The following is a 15,679-nucleotide window of genomic DNA, read 5'->3' as shown; positions in this document are numbered from 1 at the left end:
GTAGTCATTCTGCAGTAGGAAAAAAATCAAAACCTGACTTTTTCTCTTGCAAATAATACAGGAGATGAACAAAATTATTAGCACTGTGTTTCTGTGTCCATTTAAATGTGGGTTTTTAATGGTATATCCCATTGCCACGGGTCTGATCCCTGTAAATGCTGGGTAATAGAACATCTCCCACGGGTGGACAGAGAGAGAATGGGGCTAAAGAGAATTTTCAGCAGGAGAGGGAGCTCTCTCTGCACCAACTGCTGGGGAACCAACGCTTGCTGCAGACACTAAAGATGCCAGGGAAAAGCTTTGCTCACCATTTTGTCCTCATGTGTTCTCTCATACACTTGCAGGAATTTCACAGGCTGTTTAACTGCAGTGATTTGGGGTTATATATCTAGTGACGCTCTATAAATCTAATACTTAAAAAAGCTTCTATGTGGGGTGTGCATTCATTTGGTCCAAGAAGAAATAACACACACAAGCTTTTGGAGGAAGTTGGCATTGGACAGGGAGAGCACAGTTGTCACATCCCTTAGGGAGCTGCAGGTGGGAAAATTTCCCTTGTTTCAAGAAGTGTACAGAATACGAAGGGAAGGGAAGGGAAGGGAAGGGAAGGGAAGGGAAGGGAAGGGAAGGGAAGGGAAGGAAGGGAAGGGAAGGGAAGGGAAGGGAAGGGAAGGGAAGGGAAGGGAAGGGAAGGGAAGGGAAGGGAAGGGAAGGGAAGGGAAGGGAAGGGAAGGGAAGGGAAGGGAAGGGAAGGGAAGGGAAGGGAAGGGAAGGGAAGGGAAGGGAAGGGAAGGGAAGGGAAGGGAAGGGAAGGGAAGGGAAGGGAAGGGAAGGGAAGGGAAGGGAAGGGAAGGGAAGGGAAGGGAAGGGAAGGGAAGGGAAGGGAAGGGAAGGGAAGGAAGGGAAGGGAAGGGAAGGGAAGGGAAGGGAAGGGAAGGGAAGGGAAGGGAAGGGAAGGGAAGGGAAGGGAAGGGAAGGGAAGGGAAGGGAAGGGAAGGGAAGGGAAGGGAAGGGAAGGGAAGGGAAGGGAAGGGAAGGGAAGGGAAGGGAAGGGAAGGGAAGGCCTACAATGCCTGGCATCCTGCTCTGGTGGTCAGGGAGGCAAGAAATAGATAGCTGGATAGCTGGATAGAGAGTGGGATAGATAGCTCGATAGATGGCTGGATGGATAGATCCTTACACCCTTGAGCTCTCTGAGGCTGGAGCTTACAAGCACTGGGCTCTGCCCTGGCCCCGCCGGTCCCGGAGGGGAGCGGGGGTGCTCGGCTCTCCGGGCCGGTCCCGGAGGGGAGCGGGGGTGCTCGGCTCTCCGGGCCGGTCCCGGAGGGGAGCGGGGGTGCTCGGCTCTCCGGGCCGGTCCCGGCCGGTCGGTCCCGCCGCGCGGGGGCAGCAGCAGCCGGTTTCCAGAGGGACGGGAGGGGGAGGCGCCGCATCCCTGGAATGCCGTGGCTCCCGCGGAGTTGCCCTTGCTCTGAACCATAGAATCACGGATGGTTTGCGTTGGAAGGAACCTTTAATAGGCTTCCACTAAATCAGGCTGCTCAAGACCCCATCCAACCTGGCCTTTAATGTTTCCAGGGATAGGGCATGCACCACCCCTACGCCAGTTTCTCCACCCTCATTATAAAAACAACCCCTTCCTTATATCTAATGTAAATCGACCTTCCGACAGTTGAAAGCCAATCTCCCTTGTCCTATCCCGACAGGCCCTGCTGAAAGGTTGGTTGCCATCTTTCTTGTGAGCCCCTTTAGGTACTGGAACGGGCTTTAAGGTCTCCCTGAAGCTCCTCCAGGCTGAACATCCCCAGCTCTCTCCCTGTCTCCCGAGCAGAGGTTCTTCAGCCCTGTCAGCATCTCTGTCGCCTGCTCTGGACTTGCTCCACCAGCTCCATTCCTTCCTGTGCTGGGCCCCCAGAGCTGGAGGCAGCTCTGCAGGTGGGGATTGCAGAGAGGGGCAGAATCCCCTCCCTCCCTCCCTCCCTCCCTCCCCTGCTGCCCACGCTCCTCTGGATGCAGACCGAGGTATCTGGCTCTGTGGGCTGCCAGCACACATGGCCAGGTCATGTCCAGCCTCTCACGTCCAGTCTCACACCCATCAGCACCCCCCAGCCCTTCTCGCAGAGCTGCTCTCCAGCCACTCCAGAGAGGTGCCCTTTTATCAGCCTCAATGTGCTCCACGAGGCCCCTGGGATGTGCTTTGCTGGGAATAGGTGTACGTGTGGGTGGGATTTAGCTCCAGTCACGGATAAGGGCAATGCCATGCAACTGGCAGGGTGTTAAAGTGGATTAGAGTTTCATTTAGGGTCATTAGAGTGGATTAGGGTTTGATTTAGGGGTGTTAAAATAGATTAGGGTTTGATGTAGCAGGCCCCAGATTTAAGGACTTCATGCTGCTGCTGCTGGGTGGTAAAATAAGGCTCTTCTGCCTTTGTCCTCTGGGATCCCTAAATGGATCCGTGGGAGCTTAGTTGTATTTTCTCTCATATTTTTTGCTTTATTTCATCCTGAATATTTAATTTAAATATCTGATGTAGTTCAATTCTCCTGGCTGTTAACACACAGAATAAGGCAGATTTTAGCAGCCCTTTATTTTTTGGGGTTTTTTTTTTCTGGTTTTAATTTTTTTTTTTTTTTTTTTCACAATAGGAAAGTCTCGTTTCCAATTTACTGCCGTGGACAAAACAGTACATGACAAAGATGTATTTCCTTTTCACACTCTGTGTTGGTTTTGGCTGGGTTTCAGGTCTGACTTCTCCTATATACCAGATGTTTGTGCCCTGTTGTGGTTGGTGCTGGACAGAAAACATTGCCAGACAAGCAGATCTTCTTTTTTCTCCTTTTTAAGAAGAAAATCCTTGAAAAAAATCCTTATCCTGTGTTCAGGACAGGAGGGATTTTAGTCTACTGGTATCGATTTGATTAAGAAAACAACATTTTTCATTTTCTGTTGTTTCTTCCCTGTTGGGATATTCTCAAACACCAGGAAATTGCACAATCCGAATGACTGCTTAACTCAAAATTGCAACAACTCACAATTGCAACAGCCTTTGGAGTGAGCTCATGCCTGACTGCTGAAACAGAATATTCACTGATAAAATATTTATGTGTTTAAAGAAGAAAGCCTGCAATACAAACCTTAAAGCCATGACTTACATTTCAATCTCATAAACAGATCTGGAAAACCATTGGATTTGTTTTGTTTCTCAGCATAGCAGAGCCATATTCACCTCTCAGCTTTGGGCACAAGGGTCATGGCAGAGAAATGGCATTTCATTTTGATTTAATCTCTCTGTATTTGATAGTTAATTCCATGAGGCATACAGGGGACCTCAGCATTTCACAGTGACAACAGAACTGAGTTGCAGACCTGCCTGTGCAAATCTCCCCAGCCAGCAGCATGTAAAGGTTTAGGGGCTGGAGCAGTCCCAGACCCTGCTAGAAGAAGGAAATGGGACCAGTGGGCCACATATTAACCAGTTCCTTAATGGAAACTCCAACAGAAGCTGGAACAGCTGGCATGAAAACTGATGCAACTCTCCCAGGAGGTCACTGGTCTCATTAGGTACATATTTAACAGGAAGAAATTCCAGTGCTGAGCCAAACCACAGCATCAGAAGTGAAATCAAAGTCCCCAGGGAAAGCCAGTATCCTCTGAGCACTATTTTAATCTCTCACCCACCTTTGGTATTGACATTTGTTTCTCCATGAAAGGGTTTTTGTTTACTTGGGATAATGTGTCATTCTTCCCTGGGGAGCTGGAATTTTAGCCAGGTGCAAGTCATAGAAAGCTTTGCCAAATGCCCCATGCACTGCAGTGGGTGGCACAGGGAAAACTGCAGTTCCTGGGTGGAAAAGGACAAGCCCTGGTGCTGCTATTCACCAGCACAGCCATGCTGACAGCAGGGTAACACTGGGCTACCAATGTTTCACCCAACTTGCTAGGGGCTTGAGATGGAGCACAGCAACCAAAATAGCAGCTTCCCCTTTCAAGTGTTCTCAGGGGTGCTAGTTTGGCATTATGTGTGTCCTGCAGTGGAATGTGCATCCATTAGCATATTCCTCCAGAATTAATCAGACAAATGGGACATGTTTCTCCACGAGCAGGAAGTAAAGCCTCATTTCCTGTAAATCTGCGTCCTGTATTACTAGAATCCCTCCCCACAGCAAGCAGAGAGTGTCTGATGTGATGACATGCACACTAATGAGTGAGCTGAAAGACAGCTGCCTCTGAACAGGCTGGCAGATGGCCATGCTCACAGGCTTCCTACCCCGACTGTCTGGAGGTCAAGTGGCAGAAGCAGTTTTCAGGAGACACGTAGAAACTTCTCCTCAGTTCTAAAACATGTCTCTCAGGGGCAGTTGGATGTGGCATTGAAGCTTCAAGTGTTTTAGCAGGCAGTGGCAGAACTTGCAGCACAGCATTCACCTCCCAGGAAAGCAGGATGGCTGGGCTGGGCTGGGCTGGGCTGGGCTGGGCTGGGCTGGGCTGGCTGCTGTCTCACCTGACTCCACAGAACCTCTACCTTCTGCATCTCCCAGACATCCTCAGCAGGTCTGGAGCTGCAATAGTCATCACACCAGAACAAGCTCGTATTGGCTGGAGCCTGAGCTGTGTCCAGGCTTTGCCTTTTTTGGGGTAACACAGGAATTTTGGGGTAACACTGTGCTTAGAAAATGTGTAAATACTGAAATCAGAAAGGGAGTGACTTCTTTCTAGGAGTGAAAGAGTTGGCTCCCTCTTACAGATCATCTTCCTGCAGTTCCTCTAACATCTGGGGTGGCAATGCAGATAAGGCCAGGGGCTCTTTCTTTGCCTGCTGATTTCATGGTGCACATGCTGTGTGCTGTGTGCTGGGTTCAGAGAGACAAACTTCCCGAAGTCCTTGGTGCTGCTGGCTGCAGGCATCTTGCACTCCTCTGTCTCAGTCCCCTATCTCCACTCTGTGTGTGCTGGCTCTAGTGCTCATGGAACTGATCCAGCTGAAAAGTCAAGAAAAAAGGAAAAAGATGGAGTTTGAGCCGGGATGAATCCATCTGTCTGGCTGATGGCACGGCCACTTGATAGCAAGTGTTTCCACCAGAGAAGGGGCTGCTTTGTCCTTGAGCAGCAGCTGATCTAGAAGCCAGCTATTGAAAAACATGTTCCATGAGCACTCCTGCTTCCCTCCAGCCCCATCTGCTGTGACCCTACCCAGCAGTGCCCCTGCTCTGCTGTAGGGTGATTTCAGGCTGAGCTGGCTGGAAGCTCCTGGTGAGTCCTCAGCTAAATTAATTCCTGCCCCAGCACCCTGGGTGGCTGTGTGTCACCAAGGGTGATGAGAAGGACATCAGTCTCTTCCCTTAGCACTACAATGGATTTGTGCCCAATTAAAAAGACTATTAACTGTGGCCTTCATTAGGAGGACTGACAATGGAAACTTTTAATCAAGTGTTTGGCTTGCAAAGAGGCGGAGGAGAGAAAGGATCACTTCTCCATTTATCACGGGTAAGTTACGAGAAAAAAAACCCAACCTAAAAAAATTCCCCGTGAGTAATTTGAGTGCAATACAGCTGGATTTTAAAATTCATGATTTAGGCGTGGGAGGGAGAAAATATATTTTAAACCCCTGCTTTCTCCGCCCAGCCAGATAAGTTTAGCAAGGATCTGGTTAAAGTGGTGACTGTTTTCCTTGTTGGCTCGAGTGTTTCTGCCAAAAGTGGATTTTTATGTCCACTTATAAGGGAGCTGGGGCAGGGGAAAGGTGCTGTAATGGAAGTGCTGACATCATTTCAGCACAGGGCAGCCCTGCTAATGGTGCCCACAGAGCTGGAGGAGCTCACTTGGCAGCTCACACTTGGCTAAGCCTGACAGAAAGGCTCTTTGAAAATAACTTACTGCTCCAAAAATAAACGCAGAAAGCCCAACCTTATCACACTGAACGGGTGGCAAAGTTTCTCTCAGCTTTATGGGAGTTCCAGGACATTGTCCAGGGCTTTCCTGAGCCAGCACTACCCTGGGATAGGGTTAATTGCTTGAGGTGTGGTGGGAATTGTTGGGTGTGATTTAAATAACACTCTATATCTAAAATAGGAGGGAGGAAAAACCAGCCAAGCTGGAACAGCCCTGGCCTTGCTGAGGGTGGAGGCCAAGCAGGGTGCAAGGGTAAAGGTATCTTATCTATGCCATGTCCTTTTGTCCCCAAGGAGAGCTGCTGGCCACCAAATGTCCTCCCAGCCCCACAGCTCACCCATCCAGGCCTGTCCCAGGCTGCTGTGGTCCCACTCTTGGCTTCCTCACATATTTTTCATGACTGTCATCCCTTCTGCTTGTGTGGAGTGGGAATCTGTCCCCAGGGAGGAGGAACAAAGGCTGGATGCTTTAAGCCTTCTCTTTCCTTCTGTTGGAATGCATGTTGTGCCACAAACCACAGGGCAGAGCAACCCCACTGCAGGTGTGGGCAGCAACCACCCTGCTCCACACAGCACAGAGCCAGGAGAGCTGGGCTACAGAAAAGAAGCTGCTGTTTAACACCATGTGAAAGTGCTTCAGCTGGGGACACCATTTATCTGATTTTTCAGGAAAGCAAGTCGAAAACTGAGTTTAAAGCAGTGAGCTGTTTGCAGAGGGGAGAACTGTGCAGGAGTCAGGAAGTTCTCAGGGTTGCTGAAGCAGACACAGTCATTCAAACCACAGAATCTGCAGGGAAATTTAAGGGAGCCTGGGCCTTTCAAGGAAAAATTGTCCTTTTTACATAATGAGTGTTTCAGCAGGGACTTTGCCAGCAGGTCTCAGAGCACTGGGAATGCAAGGGACACTCAGGAGGTGGGACAGCAGTGGGGCTATTACAAGAGCCAGGAAAATAAATTGAAAATGTGTATTTCAAGTGAACTTCTATAGTTTGGAAAAGAGATGTGACTTAAAAAGCAGGCTGTGAAGAGATGTTTTAAACTCAAACCACATTAAGGTGAAGGGCCCCAACACAGGCTTGTGCTCAGCGAGGCCCTTAATGGTGCAGCACAGCACATCATTCACTGCCTTGCCCTCCCTTTCTGTGGAAAATGTGTTTATTTAGTGGTGGCCAGTGCTGTGTTTACCCATTATGCAGTGACAATAGTGTCCACTATATGGAAATCCAGGTTGCATTAGCAAAACCCAACAAAGCTGGGGCATCTTTGCATTCCCTCCGTTATCTGTGTTGACTGAGATGAAACCCCTTTTGCTTTCTTTGTCTCAGAGCACAGCTTTGGAACTGCAGTAGAAAATTCCCTTGATTCCCTCCAGCCAAGCAGAGACTGCCACAGGGGCAGGTCCATGCCTGGCCACAGGTCCTCTGTGCCTCTGTGCAAGATGCCTTTATGTAACCTCAGCCTCCAACCCAGATTAGCTTTCACCGAAATGCAGGTTTGCAGCTATTCCAGGGAGGCTCTGCAGGAAGCCTTGTGTGCTGCTGGAGGGTTTTATTTCACTTCTCTGTACAGCTTGTAAAAAGCTTCTTGGAAACCAGATCTTTACGTTTTACTTAGAGTTCACTTATCTGCCAAAAGCTGTTTCAAGTTACTCTTTCCAAACCATATTAAATTAATCCTTAGGTAAGAAGGAAACAGCAACAAGTCCTGTGTATCTTTGTTGAGAACTCACCGCTTCTAATTACGTGTTCCTCTTCTACGGTTTAATATCGAGGACTACAAAATGAGGTCAACGTCTATTAAATATAATGACTTTCCCTGTGGAGCTTGCAATGAAAACAGCTTCACAACAAAGGCTTCTATTTAAGGGAGAGGAAGTTTCTATTACAAAGTAGTCCCCTACCTTGGTGTAGAGGCTTTGTTTTCATTTGCTGGCTACAACAGAGTGAAAAAAAGATTTGGGTTGAGGCTTTAACCAGTGCTTATCTGAGAAAAAAACAGGCAAATTAATACATGAAGATAGGAAAGAACAAAAGAGCTGCTGCTGCAAGAGCTGACCTAGAACCAGTCTGGCATGCAACATGTGATCTTGAGTCACACCAGGGCCACCAGGAGCTGCATGCAGTGATCAAAAAAGGAAAAGCAAGAGCAGCACGTCTGAGTTTCTATTTTTGCCGCAGGCTGGACACAGTTCCCCATAGGTACCCCAAGAACAGGCAGCATGGTCTGCTCCTGCAGGAGACAAAATGAAACTTGTAAGGGATACAGGAGCTATTTTTGGAAGACTTCTGGCTAGAGCACCTTTTGGTGCTGTGCTGTCTTGCTGGGCAGCTCCTGTGTGGTCCGGGGGCAGATTCTGCCCTGTCCAACCAGTAAGTCTGCATATCTCTGGTTTTCAGAGGTACAGTGCCTCGAGCTGGCTGTTGAGTGCTTCTGTAGCTATTTGTGTGGCTTTTCGGCTTGGTATTAAAAGCTAGGTAAGCACATTGCTGTCTTATTAACTAAATTCTCTTTTACATCAGAAATGGAGGTAAACATAGCCATAATTTTATTATTATTATTGCTGTTGTCCTGATAGCAGCTTAATCACTGACAAAGTTTGCTCTTTCTCTAAGGGTATTTTTTTCTTCCTGCAGCCTTGCAGGAATGTGCCAGGCAGTTGTTAAAACGCTGCTCCTGCCAAGTGCAGGAGGGTTATTTTGGCATCAGCCCTCAGTCCGTACGAACTGCACCGCACCAAGGTTGCCGTGTTCGAGCTGCATTGAGAGCAGTTCGAGAACGGCAGCCCTCGGCTCTTCAGCTCCGGCTGCTCTGCTCCCCCTTCCCTCGCAGCTCAGCTCGCTGCTTTACGCTCCTGATGCCCGCAGCCGTCTGGAATATAATGTAAATGATATTTCAGTGTATTAATGCCCCGGTGCGCGGTGACGCACTGCAGCCTCCCCGCAGGAAACACGGGCTGACCCTGGGGCGCGCTGGCAAGTGCGATACGGATCAGCCTCCTCCGCCAGCGGCAGTGCTCGCCCTTTAAGAAAAAGCCTGCAGTAATTTTCCATTACCCTGTACGGTCCTGTCTACGTGGCAAGAATTGTTTGTGGAGGCTGGAGCATCGCGGGTGAGGCGCAAGCCCCAATCCGGCTGCCGTTGCCTGGCTACGCGCTCGGCATGCCGGCAGCACGCCAGGCTCCTGGGAAGCACCTTTGTTCCCGAAAAGGGATTTGAGTTGTGTTTTCACGCCGAAAGCTGGGGACAAATGCTGCTTTTCTCAAGCAGCCTGGCAGAACTGAGCTTTCCAAACAGCACAAGCCAGCCAAAATGCTCAGTAATAGTAGTAATAATAATAATAATCATCGTCATCATCATAACAATCACAATAATATACATTGAGTCTATATCTTGTGGCAGTTTCTCTTCCTTTGCACAAGGAAATATCTTGTAATGTTTGTTTTCTGTTGCTCTAATCATAACAGTCACTTAATCAAGGTAGAAATACTATTAGCAAAATCCTCCCCCGCTCTTGTCCTTTCTATCTAATAAACCAGACAGATCGCTGTTGTTCTGCAACTTGATAAACAGGTTATTTTTTTTATGGAAGTTCTGGAGTCCTGATAGGAGAGTAGTCTGAAATGCTTAAAATATTTCAAATGCTGCCAGCACAATCTGCAGCAGCAGGAGGAGCTGGTCTGTGTGCTGTCCCTGCTTGCTGGGGCTTAGCTTTAAGTACGGCAGCAACGTCAGTGCAGCAGGCGTCTCCATGATGCCTCAAGCATGGCTTCAGCTCCAGGAGAGCTTATTTTATCTGTTTGAGGCTTGATACTTGTCATTAACAAGAGTTCTCTGGTCCTGCTAGCAGCCCATACTGCCAAGGTCTCTCCCAGCATCAGCAGACAAACTGCACTGGTAATTGTCACACAAACAAGTGTGCCCCCTCACAAGTCCCCCCCACTTAGGTAATGCTGCCACTCCCCTTCTGCAGCAGCTCCAAGAACCCTCAGGAATTGCTCCCCAGGAAGAATGAATGATTACTTTGGAGTGTCTGTCTACCACTGGAAACCTGAGAATTTAAAAATTTGATATAAAGTGGAACACGCTGAGCATCAGCCTTAATTCTGCTTCATGGAGTATGCAGCCAGAGGGGAATTGTGTGCTGGCATGCTGCATTGCACAGAGGAACAAACCTCACCCTGCAGAGCCCTGGCACAGCTACACAGAGGATCACCTACCCAGCCCCACTCCTTGGGGAGCTCCACTTGGTAATGTGGCATCTCTCCTGGGTGCAGGCATAGCCCATCCTGCAGCCCCGTCAACCTGTCGCCTGTCTCCTAACCACAGCCTCTCTGAGGTTTACAGTTAAGAGATGTTGGTTTCCTGCAGCTTCTCTCGCAAATTAGCAACGTTCTGTGCTTTCTGGGTTCCTTTTCAGTCCTGTTTCCTCACACCCAGCCTTTCCACCACCTCCTCATCATCCCTGCTGCTAAGGGCTCTGTTGCTACCACTCAGTAGCATCACTGATGCCCCGGCCATCTGGGGATCTGCACAGTGCTCCCCACCTCTGGGAGAGCCATGCAGGAAGGATGGAGCAGGGCATGTTTAGCAGCTTGGCTACATGCCATCCATCACCTGGAGTATGCTGGTCCTCCATCAGTGAAGTGTGCCTTGTTTGATGGGAACGACTGAGCAGATGTTTGGGAGGGTGAGTTTCCACATCCCTTGGTCAAAATTTCCCATATGGGTAACTTGATGGTTAGAAACAGCACCTTACACGCTGCTTGGCTCTTTGCTCAGTGAACTTTTGGACTTGTTTTATCTGTCCTTGGATTGGTTTTTGTTCGTTTGTTTGGATTTTTTAAAGTAAACTACTGCCTCAGTATTAAAAAAACGTATCTAAGAAAATATGGGTTTGGCTCTTAAAAACCAGTTGTTAGTAGTAGCCCTTTTCCTTTTCAGTGTGTTTTCAGAAGTGAAGAGCAATACTTGGGAACTCTTTATTTTTTCAAGAAGGCGCATAAACACAGAGGTGTGCAAAAAAGGCTCCCTTTCCAAAATACATCTGCCCTGTGCTGTGTCTGCTCTAACACACCACCACAGTTGCCTTGGCTTGGGATTTGCTCCTCACAGGAAAATGTGGAGGATCCTGACTGCCAGAGGAGGGTTTGTCTCCCTTGTTTGTGAAGTTAGGAATGTGGGTGAGTCACTGCTGTCTTTGAGGGATGAAACCTTCCATCCCAACCCCTTATGCCTTTGTCTGCTTTTAGAACTGCAGCGCTGTTGACAGTAACTCACGCTCCTGTGGGTTCTCTGGGGCTCAGGTTTAACATCTGGTTTCACGTTCTGTATTCCCTTTTTAAAAGCACAGAGATGAGACTACATCTTCCCACGTGTTGTCCAAAATCCATTGGATCCTGAAGACCATAGGAGACCAGAGCAGGCAGACCCCCAGCCTGTCCCCAGTGAGCGAGGCTGGTTTCCAGCACCACCAGGGCAGCAGGGTGTGGCTCTTGAATAGCAACGTCCCTAATTAAAGGAGGCCATTTCCAACGACAAAATGAGAACAGTCTTTGAGGTAATTTCGTTTTAGGAAGGCAAGAAAAGCCGAGAAAGGAAAAACGTGCTAGAAAGACACAAACCCCAGAGCACAGTTTTCTAACTTTTCTAGCTTTCAGCGATTTAAGCTTAGGGACCTGTGGCCATTTTGTGAAAGAATTATCTGATTTCAAAGGTTTTTAAATGCCTTGAATGATATTCCTGCTTTAGAAAATTAGGTCCTTACTTTATGGAGAGGCTTAAGTATCAGTTTCAGCTCTTTCTTTTATGTTTTGCAGATTGAAAAAAAAATTATAAAAGACTTCATAATTGTGCCTTTTTTCTCAGCTGAAATTTGACATCTAAACCTGATCTTTTTTCCATATATAATAGATGGTTTCATTCTTGTGTTGCTTTTGGTTTTTTGTGGGTTTTTTTTTAACACTGTAAATCTGCAAGTTATTCCCAAAAGCCCAGTATTTATATTTATTCCATAGCAAGCATGTGACTGGTGTGACTGCATAATTATATCAAAATGAATTCGAGTTTCTTTTGTTGCAAATGTTCCCGGGCTACAGATACGTTTTGAATGCGTAATAAACTCTGGGTATTGAGATTACAAGAGGTACTATCTGCAAAATCCTGTGGATTAAGGTCATGCATGAGATATTTAATTCTCCCTCCTGTGAGGTTTGATTGCAAGATAGTGTGTTCCCACTGACTTCTTAAAATGAGAAAGCTTGAAAAATTGACCAGATTCTGTCAAATTTGCTGCACTGCTAGTGGAACTGGAGGTGTTGAAGAAACGGGGAACTGTGAGGAAAGGAAGAAGCAGAGACCAGGAGGGTCAAAATCCCTGCTGGTTCACAGCTTGGAAGTGAGGAAAGACACCAAGATAACTTTTTTTTTTCTGCCACAATTTGATCTACTATAGAATTCATTATATGAGAGGGGGCAGCTCTTCCCTCTGTTGCTGTGACTGCAGCAGTGTCTCAAGGCTGCAGTTGGGACCAAGGCTCTGTTGTGCCAGGCCAAAGGATTCGTCCTTGAGGGTAAAGGATGCAAAGTGTGGATGGCAGAAATGCGAGGAGCAGAATGGAGGTCGTGGGGGCAGCACCTCAGTCCTGTGGAAATTTGGAAATTCAGTGATATCTCTTCCCCCCACCCCAAATGTATATATCAGTCAATACACCACAGAGACTTGATGGAAGGTAAAACTGGGTAAAACTCTCTGGGGACAGCCAGTCCCCAAGACCATTGCTCTCCTCCACATCTGCCAAGAGGTGGATTCAGTTAATTCTTTTTTTATAGAGGAGGCTATTCTTCTTCTTTTTTTTTTTTTTTTTCTCCATAAACTATTGAAAATCATCTGATCGGAATAACTTCCAGTAATGGATTCTATCATACAAATGGGATGTATCCTTATGGAGAACAAACCACCCTGGGTTCAAGTTAAATATAGATCAGCTGCATGGACTCCTCCAAAAAAGGTGTGGACGTAACAATTTCACCCTGTTGCAGACATGGTTAGTCACTCCTGTTCTTCTTGTCGTCTGTAACTAGGGCATTGCTGCTGCCTCACTGCCTGTCCGAAGGGACCTGGGTGGTGTTTGTGCAAACGCGATTGGGCTGAGGAAGGGGTGGAGAAATGCAGCTCTCAGCCCGGGATATATTTAGTGAATGCAGCTGTGGGAGGCAGCAGGAACAAGAGAGCTTTTGTATTGCCTGTGCTCTCACAGCTCACATGCCTAAATAATCTGCTAGTTTCTTACCCATATGTTTCCTCCCCCTGGTCCCCAGTGTTTTTAATTTGAATGTAAAGTTATACTTTATTTGGAATCCATCCTAGAGCTTAAAAGTGAGATGTGTTACAGCGTTAGCCTTGGTACAGCACTTCAGACGGGGCAAACTGCAACTTTCAAGGACACTGGACTTTCTCCATGGCAACTAGGGAAATTTGACTTCATCTCTTAGGGAAGGTGGTGATGTTCGAATATGCCTTTCATGTGCACTGCAGAGCTTGCCTGGGGTGGGAGCACACCTGCAGTGCTGCTGCGGCCCCTCCCAAGCAAGTAAAGTCTGCTTCTCGCCAGGGCTGCTGAGCTAGGGTGCAGAGCCTGCTTTTGCCACCCTGGGCACTTCAGTGAGCTGTATAAACTCTGCTGCTCCTCCTGGCACCCCTGGGAGTCTGATCCAATATTCCCTGGTACGTCATGGGATAAAAAAGGAGGACAAAAATAGGTTTGCTGACCCGCTGGGTCCAGCGGGAGCAGGTTACTGTTGCTGTGCTTTAGGACTAATTTGTCTGTGCTCTCTGGCAATGTTCAGACTTGCCCCCATAGAAAAAGGTCGAGGCTGAGAATTCCCTGTGCATCTTCTTCTCTGGCTTGTTCAGTGACACACAACAAGCCACGAGCTGGCCTGCCTCAGGCTTTAAAGGTTTATAACATATTACACTGCAGCATATAAAAATATTTTTTTTTTGGTCTTGTTCTGATGTGGTTAAGGGGTTGAAAAACAAGACTGGTGCAGGGTAGTGCTGTCTGGATGGTGGAGGCATCACATTTAGAGGGAGACAGACTCTGCGACTGCTTTCCTAGAGCTTGTACGGTGTTTTTCCACCCACAGCAGGTTTGGTGGGAGATGTTGCCGTGACCCATCTGTTCTTGGGCAGAGCAGCGCTCAGACCCTTCCCAGTCCACCACGGACAGCATGGATTTGCTGTTCCTGTGGCAGGGACCTGATATCCGTATCGGAAATGCAGCTCCTGTGGGTGGCTTTTATCATTCCACCACAGGCCAGCCCTGATCCTGAAACACATCCAGCTTCCATTAAAACTGTGTGGTGTACGTGTGCAGGATATAGCTGTGAAACCTTTGCATTCTGTGATCTAACAGTTTCAGTGGCCAGTTTGACTATCGAAATTATTTATTACTAAAGTATAGGAAAAATGCGTCTATGAAAAAATCTGTACGAACACGATGCCCTGTGAGTCCACACGGTCTTTTCTGTCTCGAATCCCGCGGACTGCTTGCCCGGGACGGGCTTTGTTTCCGCAGTTAAATGGTTAACAGGAGCACTAATTGGCTCTGAGCGCTCCAGCCCTTTGCAACAGATTATTGGCATGCTGGTAGGAGCAGCTCCCTTCCTTCCCTTCCCCCTTCATTATAAAAACATGTACTGTGGAGAAACCAAATACCACATGGCGCCCCGCGCCGAGCCCGTCACCGCTCCCGCTCCGTGTTCAGCACAAAAACTCCTTTTATATTTGGGAAGCGGAGGGAGAAAATTCTGGAAAGGCAAGATCGTGGCGATAGCGGCTGAATCGGCACATTTATTTACAGTGTGCAGGGCTGGAGCCCTCAGCCCCACACACCCGCGCCCGTGTGGGGAGCAATCCCGGGGGGGCTCCAAAAGCGGAGGGGAAAGGCCGTTTTATGAAGGAAAACTCTCCCCGTCCGGTTTCGGCTTTGCGGGGAGCTCTCGGGAACTACCGAGGGGCTGAACGTGAAGAGAGAAAAATAAAAGCTTTGCGATGAAAAAAAACCAAACTAAAAAGAAGTTGCATTTCTTTTTTGCCGAGGAGCCGTGGGCGTTTTGAGGCAGCTGTCTGCAGAGGCAGGCGCCATTTCGTGAGGCGGCATTAATGCAGCGAGAGGAGACATGTTGTGTTCGTGCAGATCGGATTTTAAGGTTTTTCTCTTTGGTTTGAAGCAAGAGGCTTATTCATCCCGCCTTCACCCTCGTTCAGTCCAAAGGCTTTTGCTTTTTAAACTTGAAGGAAAAAAGTTACGACAAAGAGAGAAAACCAGGGGAAAGTTCTGAGAGTATCAGAGTGTGCAAACAAAATCAGGTGTCTCTCAGGAAAAAAAAAAAAAAAATCTTAGAGGTGTACGTGGTTCCAAAAATGCCGTGAACTGTGTGGGGAAGATAACCAGGATGACAGAGTGGCTGTACACCCAGCCCAGGTGTGCAGGGAAAATGTGGTACATCAGGAATGTTTTAAATAGAGGATTTTTTTCTGCTACAAAAAAAAAGTCTGACTGGTTTTTGCACACACGAAACCGGCATTTTTGTGATTTACAGGAGCTGACTTGACTTCCAGGTTTTGAGATGCTAGTTTTGATCTAAAAGCCCAGACTATTGCTAGTGCTGCAGAAATGCTCTTTTGATCTAAGGAGAAAATAGGAATCGTGTCAGGAGTGAGCTCAGGCTGATGCCCTTCAGTGCAGAACTCCTGGAATAAGCTGCAGCATCTTCATTAAGGGCTTTT

The 15,679-nt window shown here is 47.8% G+C and overlaps 1 protein-coding gene across 2 annotated transcripts in view; it reads left to right on the top strand.

Annotated features, from left to right (window-relative positions):
- The first annotated feature begins 5,366 nt into the window (after window positions 1–5,366).
- Window positions 5,367–15,679, top strand: part of CHD2 (chromodomain helicase DNA binding protein 2) — a 90,298-nt gene continuing 79,985 nt past the window's right edge. Inside the window, exon 1 of one of the 2 annotated variants that reach the window (XM_018913946.3) lies at window positions 5,367–5,485. The gene's annotated coding sequence lies outside the window, so the exon portion shown is untranslated. Of the gene's footprint in view, window positions 5,486–10,341; window positions 10,577–15,679 lie in introns of those variants that run through there. The other variant, XM_009090022.4, reaches the window with a different exon arrangement.

The sequence above is a fragment of the Serinus canaria genome, chromosome 10, assembly GCF_022539315.1.
Source record: "Serinus canaria isolate serCan28SL12 chromosome 10, serCan2020, whole genome shotgun sequence".
Lineage (NCBI taxonomy): Eukaryota > Metazoa > Chordata > Aves > Passeriformes > Fringillidae > Serinus > Serinus canaria.
This window is presented reverse-complemented; position numbering and strand designations above follow the sequence as displayed.